The sequence below is a fragment of the Chiroxiphia lanceolata genome, chromosome 2, assembly GCF_009829145.1.
Source record: "Chiroxiphia lanceolata isolate bChiLan1 chromosome 2, bChiLan1.pri, whole genome shotgun sequence".
In the NCBI taxonomy this organism is placed as follows: Eukaryota; Metazoa; Chordata; class Aves; order Passeriformes; family Pipridae; genus Chiroxiphia; species Chiroxiphia lanceolata.
The window spans coordinates 82,005,440-82,018,147 of record NC_045638.1 but is presented as its reverse complement, the minus strand read 5'-3'; positions in this window follow the sequence as shown (position 1 = coordinate 82,018,147).

Below are 12,708 nucleotides of genomic sequence, written 5' to 3'. Positions count from 1 at the left end.
TCTATTTGCGTTTTCTTCTCGTCAGGATTACACATTTTGAAAATAAAAGACATTACTTGGGCTTCATGGTTGCAGAGTGCCTGACACATAGGTTTTCACTGAAAAGGTCAGTTGATAGGAATCTCACCCTTTTTCCGGGTTAATAATAGCTACAAAACTGTTTCCAAGCCTAGTGGTTTTCATCCTTTAAGTATTTCCTGCGAGAGTGTTCATGACAGGCACCTTAGTGTAGCCTTAATATACCTCATAATTGAGTGATATTAGACTGTAGTGTTGTTAACTCCTATTCTCTTCTTTCTGCTGAAAACATCCATTTCTTATAGTGCTGGGCAGATTTTTAATCTCGAGGTGCACTGCCAATTTGAGGTTAGAATCTGACTTTGAAGTTGTAAAGAACTGCTGTTGCTGATGTTCAAATAATGCTGAATTGCTGAGGGCTAAAGCAGAGAAGAAATAAAACCGTGTTTTTCTAAAACATCTCTCGCACTCTGGTTATCTCAAAGGGCTTTATGAAGTAATGTCAAGGAAAGGTGCACCTTTAAGCATACCAGCCATTCCATGCACAAATGTACCTTTGAATGCAGAAAATGTTGGCATTAGAGCTATCTGCTCATTTAGTAGAGCTATTATGTATATTTAATGATCACTTGCAGCACCATGAGAAATGTCCAGTAATGGTCACCGATTAAAACCATTAAGGAAAGATAAATTATGTGTATATATTAAATTCCTCCTTGGGCTGACTCTAGGTAAGAAAATGCAGCCAAGTAGATTTAAAGTGAATGTGTGAATCTTTGCTACATATTCCAGTAAAGCTGCTAAACTTACAAAGTACATAATTTGTTGGCTATTAAGTTATGTATGTATGCTAAAATTCTCCAATAACAAACTATACCTGAATTTAGGTTTGAGCAACAGATCTGTCTAATGCTAGCTGGCACACAGTTGATTACTACTGATCACTCCAGCTTCAGTGATGCTCAGCAACACGATGTTGCCATTTAGGAAACACAAATTCATTTCTAAGCTTTAAGCAGAAGGCAATACGTGGGCCATATAGGATTTTCCAATCTGCATCTGTCCAGAATAGATATGATTAAGTGCATTTTTGTTTAGCTATTGATTTATTCACCTGGCTTCCTCAAATGTCAGATATATGTATGTTTCTTGTCTAAGAAAAATAGGGCTCTTTGGAGTATTGATTGCAGCAGTGAAGTCTGCAGAACACCTGCAGGTTTGGTGCACATTTAAGACATTGGACTGTTCTTTAATAAACTGTGGTGGGTTGACCTTGGCTGGATGCCAGGTGCCCACCCAGCCACTCTATCACTACCCTTCCCAGCAGGACAGGGGAGAGAGTAAGATGGAAAACAACTCGTGGATTGGGATAAGACAGTTTAGTTGAAGCAAAAGCAAAGCGGAAGCTCGCACACGCGAAAGCAAAGCAAAAGATAACAAGGTTTATTCTCTACTTCCAATCAGCAGCAATGGTCAGCCGCTCCCGAGAAGCAGGGCTTCAGCACGCGTGATGGTTTCTCAGCAGGCAGCCATTGGAGACAGTGAATGCCTGCTTTCCTGCTCCTTGCCTCAGCTTTTGTATCTGAGCTGACATCATATGGTATGGAATATCCCTTTGGTCAGTTTGGATCAGCTGGCCTGCTTGTGTCCCCTCCCAGGATCTTCCCCTTGATTGAGGAAGGAATGTCACAGTGCTGATGCTGTGCTCAGCAACAGCCAAAACACCAGTGTGTTATCAATACCCTACAAGGGCCCTATGAGGCCCTTTCCCTTGAGAATTTTTTCCTTCTCTGAGAACTTGGAAGGCAAAACCTTCCGGGTTATATCTTTCCCAATTTGCAAAACATTTCCTGATAATAAAAAACAAATGTTATTTGCCAAGACTCTTTGGATTTGTGATTTTCATAAACTCCAGCAGTTCTGGACTTCTTTTTCTCAAATGTGTGCTGGAGCCACAGCACTCTTACCACAGATACTTTCCACCTCTGTGCAGTTGCACCTCTGAGTTTTGCTAGTGTCTTTGCCTGTTAAGAACTCCTTTACCTTTCTTTTATTTCTTTTTGGATCTACACTTTCTTCATATTTACTCTGGACTCTTGTTTTCATTATTTTCTGTTCATACCATACTTCTGTGGGACATCTCCTAAATCTCATCATCAGTCTTCTTTTTCTCATGTCAAATAGAGAGATTTAACATGGAAATCTCATATACAATTACTTCAAACACTCGGACTAGATGATCTGTCAAGTTTTGGGTGGGATGGATAGAGAGATTTAACATGGAAATCTCATATACAATTACTTCAAACACTCGGACTAGATGATCTGTCAAGTTTTGGGTGGGATGGATATACCACGAAAGTACCTATTTATCTTTTACTGACAAAAAAAAAAACCATAAAAAGTAGGTCAGATTTAGATATTTAAAGCAGGGTGAGATGAATTCCATCTTACAAGACTTCTCAGTTGCCAATGAAGTCAAAGACAAATTCTGAGTAATTTCAGTACTGAAAGATAAGGCCCAGAAAATTTTATGTTCTGTTAACGATGGTACCTGAGATGATGGACAATGAATGCCTTCTTTTCTAGCTCAGCAGCTACTTCAGAAGACAAGTGACAATTAGTTATTACTGTCTGAAAGTAGTTTGGTAGTCTTGGAAAAATGAGAAATCCACTTGGCTCTTAATCTATGTTCTCAAAGATGGCTTCATGATAGATGTCACTCACTGAATGGTCCCAGAGACTATAATACTCTTTCTCTTCTGGAGAGAATATCTTTGGAGCTCAATCTAACTATGATAGAACAAGTGTTTCAAAGAAATGCTTTAAGGAGCTCATCAGCTATGAACTGGAAGTAACTATGTAAGGAACAAGGTCTTAGGAACAGATTGTTTAACTAAAGTTAAAGCTCAACATTTTCACACTAAGAATGAGATTAAAAGCATGCAAGCAAATAAACAAGGAGAGTAATATACCTCTGATATGACTTAAAATTTGTCAATACTAATAGTGGCTAAATTGAGACAGGATGCTTTCCTGATTCGGGCCCAAAAATTATGATGACCTCTATATATACAGAAAACAAGAGTAAATGATCACAGCACTTTCTTCTGACTTTACAAACTATACCATATTGACAAGGTTGTAAAGTTGGGTTGTACCATCACCATCCTGCAGAACTCTTTTTTTTCTGAAATCTTGACAACAGTTTCACAGTCACAACAGTTTGCTCAGTGTAGATTCTCAAATAAGGGTTAGAAGAAGATGTGAGTTTTTATAGAAAACAAAAAACTGGATTCATCTGCTGCTGTTAACTAGGCATTTGAAACTAAGACTAAAACACACTAAGACACTATCCTTTTTCCCTAGTATTCCAAATCACAGCAGAACCCTTGGACTTCAGAATTCCTTTTTCAGCAGGACATGATGTATAACATTCTGAAAGAGATTATAGAAATGCAAACTTTGCCTGATATTACCTGAAAAAATATAAAAATAATATTCAGAAACTCCTGACAGGTAATTTACATTTTGTATGTTGGATACACTACAGTAACTATTATATTTTGCAGGCTAATTCTGTAGTGCAAGTTTAGCCTTTTTAAATTTCATTTGCTGTCACAAGTGATTAAATGACAGATAAAAAATTTACTTGATAATAATTGAGTGTGTCATCTGCTTTCAAAGGCTCACAGTTCCAAAACTGAGAAAGACTGAAAAAGGAGAAATGTATAGTGTCTCATTATACTTTATCTTTCAGGTAGCTAAATATTGTGACTAAAAGTCAGATTAGACAGCTTCATCTAGTGTCATGTTTTACAGAAGTGGAAACACAAGTCACAGACGTTGACAAAGCTTTCTTCAGTACAGACTATTGAAAAAAATGTTTTAGTAAATCTGCTTGTAATTTTTCACGCTGTGGCCTGCTTTGGCACTGAACCATATGAAATTTACAAAAGCAACACCTGCAGCTCTCTAAATCACAGCCATTTGGAAAGCTGATGTCTACATATAACATTCTCACATTCAATCAACCTAAATATGTTAACAGTTAGGTGATTTATGGTGAATCCCTGAAGACATACAGTAGGGGAAAGATTTGCTTTGTCTCAAGATGTCTTTCTCTCTGAAGAACCTGTCATACCAGTCAGACTTTCAAACTATGCACTATAAACACTCTGGTGTAGTGCTGAGCAACTTCCTGGAAGTTACTAAATGCTTTCAACTCTTATTATCTTGTAGGAATTGAAGGAAGTTGACTATTTACAGGAAGAGCAGAGACCTTTCAAGAATAAAGTGCAAATTAATTCTATTAGCTTACATGTTTGTAGTTACTTTTAGGTATATTTTGACATTTTCTATTTTTATTTCTTGACATGAAAGTATACTTGACTAGCAAACACTTTGCTATCACTTCCTTTAAGATTCTCACACCAGCCATCAACTTCTTCTGTTGCTGTTGATGTTAGAAGACAAAATGTTTTGGAGGAACTTATGTGTAAAAAGCTTTAGTTCTAAAAGTTAACGTGAAGATCCATGTATTTCAGCAGATAGTTTGCCTTCCTTATGCATATAAATGTACTAATGCTGTGAGCTCTTTTATATTTTTCCAAAATCATAGCAGCCAGATATCCAAAGGACCGCTTCGGTTGTGGACTTTTCTCTAAACAATCAACCTGTTTCCAGACCAGAGTTGTTGACTCCTCAATGATCTGTTGAAAGATTCAGTAGCTTTTGGCACATAGATGCTTACAGCATGTCCTTTATTCTTTCTGGCATATAACAGAGTCTTCTGCTTCCTCCTGCTTCCCTGATTATCACCTTACAGTGACTGGGGAAGTAAAATAATATAATTAAAGGGAGTGTGGGTATCTCCAGGTATCATTAGAAAATCACATAGCAGTATATTATTCAGCTTTGTGCTTAGCATGTTTAGCAGAAATATGGGTCCTGTGCTTTTTTGACATAGGTGTCACTATAATTCTTTGTGATGGGTCTTCACATTTGATGACATTGCAAAAGTGGAGTGGAATAGATTCAACCTTGAAATAAAATGCAATCTGTGAGAATAATTAAACAGTAGAGTGCTTTAACAAGAAAGTAGTAGATCATTCTAACTTAGCTTTTTTCAAAGTAGGGATTAATATCTTTTTTTACAAAATATGCTTAGATCATCTGGAAGAAACCTACAGCCCCTGTGGCTGAGGTTATCAGCTGGAGACACTGCAGTTGCTTTTGGTCTCAGGAACCATGAATCTGTGAAGCGTTTCCGTTCTTTGTGGATCATGGCATAGTGAGCAAAATTGTGTCCACAGTCCTTGCTTTGCTCATATTACTTGCAGTTCTGTAATAGACCAGTGTCTGTAATTAAATGTCATATCTCAGTGCTTCAGATGATTTTTCTGAAGTGATTAGGAAGTCTTCTCTTCCTTGCCTCTCACTTGCCTGGGCAAAACTGGACAGATGTGCTTTTATATATCTTTTCCTCCACCAAAACCATCAAAAGTGAGATGCTGGATAGCGTGGACTGGTGGCTAGAGGGGGTGAAGATTTTGGACTGGCTGGTGGAACGTCTTATTCACGAGCCAACTTTTGGCCTAGGAAGAGAGATCGGTCAGGCTTGGACCGTAAGGTGGATATATGTGTTTATGTCAGATGGGAAGGGTTGGGAATTTATGCTTACAGCTGGGTGGAGCTATGGAGTAGATTCTGGCTGTGGATCAGCTGGTTCCAGAAATATCATTAATGATGGCACTATAAAACATTTCCATACATAACATGATAAAAAGAGAATGTTTTGTTCCTGTTTACCTGTCACTGAAAAGAAGTTTGTAACTTGACTGTAAAGACCTTCCCAACTACTACATTTCTTGAAAGCTTAAGCAGTGTGAGGGTTAAGAGTGTGAGGGCTATATTGCCATGCAAACTGAACTAGGCAGTAAAGACCTGTCCCTTATAAAACTGTAATTTTAATTCCACCTCCAAACCTTTTTATTTATTAATATCAGACTTGGAGATTTTAGGAGAAGCACAAGGAACAGCCTTGTATAAGCAGTTCTTTCTGGGCTCAATTCCAAAGTCTTTCTCCACATTCTATCCATGGATATAGTATCTAACATTGTATCTGTGGCCATTCTTAATAATTCAGTCCTGTGGATCCCAGAGGCCATATTCATAACTTTTATTTCTTTCCCTCAAGGTGCTATACTTATAATGCAGAGATACATATTGCACTTCTTTTATTTCAGTGTTGTGAGAAGTGAAATGAGGAGATACTCCCTTCTCCTTCAGTCTAATAACTTCCACGAGCAGGTGCTACTCAGCATGAGGGACAACAGGAGCAATCTCACCAAGCTGAGGTGGGCATGAAATTCTGGTTTGAGACTGGACCCACATGGAAGCCCACACTCAGAGGTGGTGGTATTTGAAATAGTACATTCCTAATGGCTTGAGATTTGGAATTCTAGCTTTGGATCTTTTCCCAGTGGAGATAAACATGATTATGCACCCTAGCAGTTCAAATAATCTCTAGTTACATATGGATTCACTAGTATATATGTTTCATACTTCCTCTCATATAAAATAATAGGGATTAGTTCTCTTCACCTCCGTCTATGTAGCTGGCTTTTTTTCCTATAAAATTCAATAAGAAGAAAAAATCCAATGCATTTATACTCACAGAAAACCAGTCATGCAAAGCATTCATTTATGAAAGAGAGATGGTTACACTGAGTCAATACCAGTACAATTACCTACTTGAACATGCTCAGCTACACAATGCATTACCTAATTCTGCCTTTTGAGATTCTTGCTGGTTTTTTTTTCTTTTCCTGTAAGGTTCTCTTTCTGTATTCTCTTATTCTTGTGTTTTCAAGACCCACCAGTAGCTGGAAATGTAGAAGTACACCCTGTTGTCATGGAAAACCTGACTTACCTAGACAGATACCTTACCATTACTGTAAACAAAAAAACAGATGGAAGATTTGCAAGCTGTATTTACAGCTCTGAGACACAGTAGTCTATTTGGTAGAGCTGGCTGGAAATTATTTTTTTCAGTCTGTGAAAATCCTGAAATAACCTTTTCTTATTCCAAATGGGACAGAAGTTTTCTTTATTCCAAGTGGGACAAAAGTTTCTTCTTTTTCTGATGGGCAGGGAGATGAGTGGGATGAGAATTGTCTCTGTTAAATTTTTAAATTAAAAAAAAATCATTCTAAATGACTTCCCATGTTTCACCTTACTGTATTCCAAATATTTTGCTTCAATTTAATTTTTTATATGAGCTTCATCACTAAATGGCATACAGTATTGAAGTCAAACATTTCTAATTTGGAGAATACCGAAAGAGGAAGGTTTTCACTATTTCCTCATAGAAATTGTTTTGAAATTGATAATTTCACATAAAGTCCCCACCTCTGTAGAAATGGTGCTTTCAAAGCAAAATTTGGAAATTGTTTATATTAAAAAGTGTGACTAGTCTAGTTTGTCAGTGATTCTTTAAGGTGAAGACTTTTGGTTTGAAGTCATTTCTGTGACCCTCTGAAATTAATGAAATTCTTCTAATGTCCACTGATTGTATTAATCATTTTTTCATAAATGTTATGTGTCAAGATCATGAAAAAAATACCCTAACAACTGGAAATAGGCTTCACTTCATCTTAGAGACCTACTGAAGCCTGCCATATCTTCACATTGTTCCCCAGCAGTGGAACAGGAGCTGATTTAAATGACTGCACAACCCTCTCTGCATCCAAGGAGTGTGGAGTTGCCTGGTTCCTCCCCTTTAGTTGTAGTTAGAGGAAAATGCTCCACTGTGCTACACCTGTATGGTTGCACTCGATCCTCCAAAAATTTGCATTACCCCACAGTATTGCACTGATCACAGTTTGAAGTCACTTCAGAAGGCACCAGAATCCAGTGGTGATCCACATCAGAGAAATGAGTGGTAAAGATGTTCCTTTACCACAGCAATTCACCTTTGAGTACTGTTATGAACAAATTTAAGACTGTGTCATACATTGCCTGCCTAGCATTCATCTTAAACTTTCGATAACATACTTACTAAATTAGAGCTCATATACTCCCTGGAGAACAGATGAGAAACCCCATCCTGTCTCTAGTGCTCACCTTAATCACTAAGTTACAAGCCATACTCTCTAAGGTCCCTGTTAATATCAATTATTCTACATATAATGGAATAGCTTCAGCAAAGGTGGAGACATTCAGAGGGCTCTCTAACTTTGACATTATGGCACTTCCAAGGGAAAACAAGCTCAAACCTCTAAGGCAAAAAAGCAACTGGGGCACTTCTGTCCTGGGCTGGATTCAAACTTGAATCCTTATCAGTGAGCTGTCAGGTAAAACACTTATCAGGAGCATCCAGCAGGCACAGCAGAGCTTAGCCTTGAACATAATCTAAAGCAGTTTGTAGCAGTACAGTCATCACAAGATCATGGCTCATATTAGTATGCCTTCCTCTGGTGTTAATCGTTATTTAGAAATAATCACTGCAGTGGTTTGTGTTTTATTCATGCAGAAGGAATAAGGGTAGATCAGCCCTAACACTCTCTGTGTCGCGAGGGGAATGTGAAGCAGTAGCTCTTTAGGAAAGCATACTGCCGGAATTCTGCATCGGCTCAATCACTCTGCAGTTCACCACGGTGAAATGGCTGGTTTTGTCAAGCTTGTCAGCAATGTGCATCATTCAGTTGACAACACAGAAAGCTGGGGTTGGCTCATGCACAGCAATTTCCAGATGATGAGTGGGATCAATTGATACATCCACTTTAGGAGATATAGTAGGAATATTCTCAGTTTGAGCAAGGCTACACTGCATGAGTATCTCCCTCATTGAAAACAGAGATGATGCCTGCATACAAGACAGGGCATGATTAGCAGGAGGGAAAAGAAAGAGAAGTAATATGTCTTTTGGAGGGAATTGTTTCATTTATTTTTTCTTGATCTTTTTGAAGGAGATTTTTTTTCTTTTATTGTCATGTATCCCATTTGAAGCCAATGGGAGTCTATGCTTCCACCCTTTCCCCTTTTTCCACATAAACTGCATAGACTGCACGGCTATGGGTGTAACTCAACAGTTGTGCACAGACTGTGTTTCTTCTCTAAAGAAGAGGTCCCATTACTTTGCAAATATAGAATTAAAGACTTAGGAATTAATTACTCTTTTTGAGTGTAAAAGAAGTGCAGCTGGACATAGGAGGGGATCAATCCCTTTAAGGTTACAGGATACCAAGAGCAAAATAACAGGAATGATGGATCAGATGCCTAGCAGTAAGCTTCACTCTGTTGCTTATATTCTGAGCCTTCTGGAGCACAGCAGGTTGTTTAGGGTTTTTGTGATGTTGCATGATATAGTATAAATAAGAGCAATTCATGGTTCAGTACTGCTCTTCTAAATAGTACCTAATCTTTTTTTGGTGCAGGTAAACAATGAGCTCTTGGCTTTTTTTTTTTTTTTTTTTTTTATGTGATGTGCATAGAAGGAATTCTTCATGTTTTATATATTCAGTTGCTGCTAGTTTTTTTCTGCCACTGCCATTCAGTCTTCTTTGTTGTTGCTACATTTGCCACAGGTCTAAATGCATCATAGCAATGCAATACATATTAGCAAAAATATAGTGGCCTGTCGCTGTATAACTTGCTGCTATAGCTGCTGCAAGAACAGTTTTCTCTTTCTGTTTCTGCTCTGGGAAGAAACCGTTCACCAGGCCCAAGGGATTGTCCCAGATGTTGTAGCTGATGTCATCTACCAGTTGGTACAGCTCTTCCACTCTCGTGTCTTCCCATTGGGACAACTCTTTGACTCACATCTTCTACTTTGTACAGAGTTATGTGCCACTGGTAGCCTTGCAATCGTGGAGTATTAATCAAACCATCCAAACAAAGGGCTTATTTTGTTTCTAGTACAGATACAGATCCTTAATTACTCCAGTATTGTTTTAACTACCTCATCAAATTCTTAGCTGTTTTGTTGCACTTCATTGCATATTACATATTTCCAGTTGGAGACTTGACAGGAGGCAGAAGCAATCACACCATATTGTCTTGCATAACAGTAGGGAAACTGCCATGTCTCTCATGAAAAAGATTAATCATACACTGTGTGCTCTCTTTGTAAAACAAAAACATGTCTTGCTTAAACAGCTTAAAAGTTATGTCCTGTGTGATGCTGTCAGTGTAGGGACCAAAAGTCAGAGATCTAAAGGAGTCTAATCTTTGAAGGAGCAGCTTTTTATTTTCCTTGTAAATCATACCGTAAGTTCCTGCAGTTGATCTCAGAGCACGATGTTTACATGAGACTTGCTGAAGATAAGAAGGGAAGGGACAAACTGTTGCTGGGCAGATTAGTGGGGAAAGCCACAAGTACCACAGGTGGAGAAGGAACAGCCTGCTATTGCCAGGCGAGGGAGCTGTTTAGGTGCAAGCTTGAATTTCAGATATAGATATTATCTCTGGAATATAAGGAACCAGACTGCATTACTGCTGCCCTAAAATACCTGTGAGGACCAGGCACTTAATTGCTGTGTCTGACAACAGCTTGGAAAAAACTACAGGGGTGCTGTCTCCCTCTTCACTGTGTTTAATCTGAGGAGGTAGGGATATGTCCAGAATTATTAACTGGAAAAAACCAGGAGTAGCGAGACTTTAAGAACAGGCAACAAAAGTTTGTTTGGGAGTCCTATTCACAGATCCACTAAGAAATGCTTTGGAAATACATGAAGTCATTCTAGGGACTGATTTTCAATCCACGAGTATAACTACTCCATATTGCATTTACTGCGATCCATCTTGTCATAAAGATCTGAATTGAAGGTAATGCAGCACAGAAGCACTGGATTTTATTAATCTCACCAAAGCACAGGGAAATGGCTAAACATAACAAAAAATTGCAGGTGGTGGGGAGAAGGCAAATAGAAAGTCCCTGGTTTATCCTATACTTGCAGGGAATGTATGAACTTCATTAAAAAATTCAAAGCCTGCTTGGCATGGATCCTAGCTGTGTAGTGGTTTGTTTAGTGATGATGGAAAGCTCACTCTACAATAATTCCTAATGGTTTATTGCAAAATGTTCTGTAATGATGACGTGCTTGAGCTGTTAATTGATTATGAAATGCCTTGAGAGCTTTATGAAAAGCATAAGATAGAATTATTGTTGGATTATGCTGCTCATTAACTTTAAAGAAAATAAATGTGCTGTAATTCCAACTGGCCTGTAAATCTATTTTGTTTGTCTTCTTTCTTTTTCCTGGTAATATCAATGTTTATTGCTTGTTTGAATGGAAGTACATGCAGGGAGATTAAGGGGCCTGAACCAATCTGACTGAAGTCAACCTGAATTGTTCCTATTGACTACAGAAGGAGTTGGAGGAGTCCTTGTTTGGTCTGTCCAAGTCCAAAATGAAAGTCTATGGAAGAGCAGCCATGAGACTCTCTGAAGAGAGGGGACATGAAGATTCTTGTTTCTCATCTGGGAGATTTACTTCATCCTACAGCTGTTTCAAGCGCCTAGACATCTTTTGTTGTCAAAATAAATTCTGCATAAATGGGAGGTATAGGAGATTGGGACCACGTTTGCAGTGATAAAGCTGTGCCCATTCATTTGGAGACTACTGCAGTATTTCTACAAACCACTGTCTTACAGCACTTTACATTTTGTTTTGTAAGGAACTGGGAAGGTAAATCCTGTGAGTAAGCTTAACTTGGCAGCAAGCATTTTCCTCTGTTTCTGGTCCGTGCTTTTGAAAGCTGCAAGGTCAACTAAGAGAGGGCAATTCTGAAGGATTCCAAAGGCTATTCCATTGGTTAAGCATGGGCCTGATCCTGCCATATCCCTGACTGACTTGCCAATTTATATTATGACAAGTGTCTTTTAGAAAGCAAGCTTAACAGGAGGCTGAGTGCTGAGTGTGGGTGAATGTAACCCCAGGGAAGGTTATTCATGCTGCGGATCTGGTCATACACTGACACTGAAAAAGAACAGTCTCTCACCCTGTGTCTCTGTGACCAGTGTGGGGAAGAAGGCAGAGAATGGACAGAAAGTGGGATGGGGACATATCCCTCCCAATCCTTGTAAGATTACAAATCCAAGTGTAAATCATAGATTTCCCCCAGAAAGACTATATCTCGTTATCTGTATCTCTGCTTTTAGCATCTAACCCTCATTGTGTTTTACTAGTGCAATAATTAAAAAATAAAAGGGGATATGCCTTACCCTAAATAAGCAAACATCAGCCAATGAAATAGAATTCACTTCCATGGTTATTTGATAATACATTCTGTGAACCAGAAAATTCATACATTTCTAATGTATTGTACAGGAAGGATGTTATTACTGTTTAAAAAGGAAAAGTTTTCCCTAGAAAATCTGTTAAAACTTACCAGCATCATGCTTTCAAGTGCTGCCATGGGAGACAGATAAAAATCACCCTGATGATAAACTGTACCACGAAAAAGGCATCTCTGAGGCATCTCCATACCTTTTTAAATGTTGCCTTTGATTTTTGAGATTAGTAGAGTTTTCTTAACCTCTGAGTCTTTGTAAATTTTTGGAAATGGACTACAGCCTCTAGAGTTCAGCTAAAATCTGACGGATTTAATTTTCTGCCTCAAAGTTGGTCTTGCAAAGACTTTTACATAATTGATATTCTTATACTCTTACATTTGGAAGGAGTT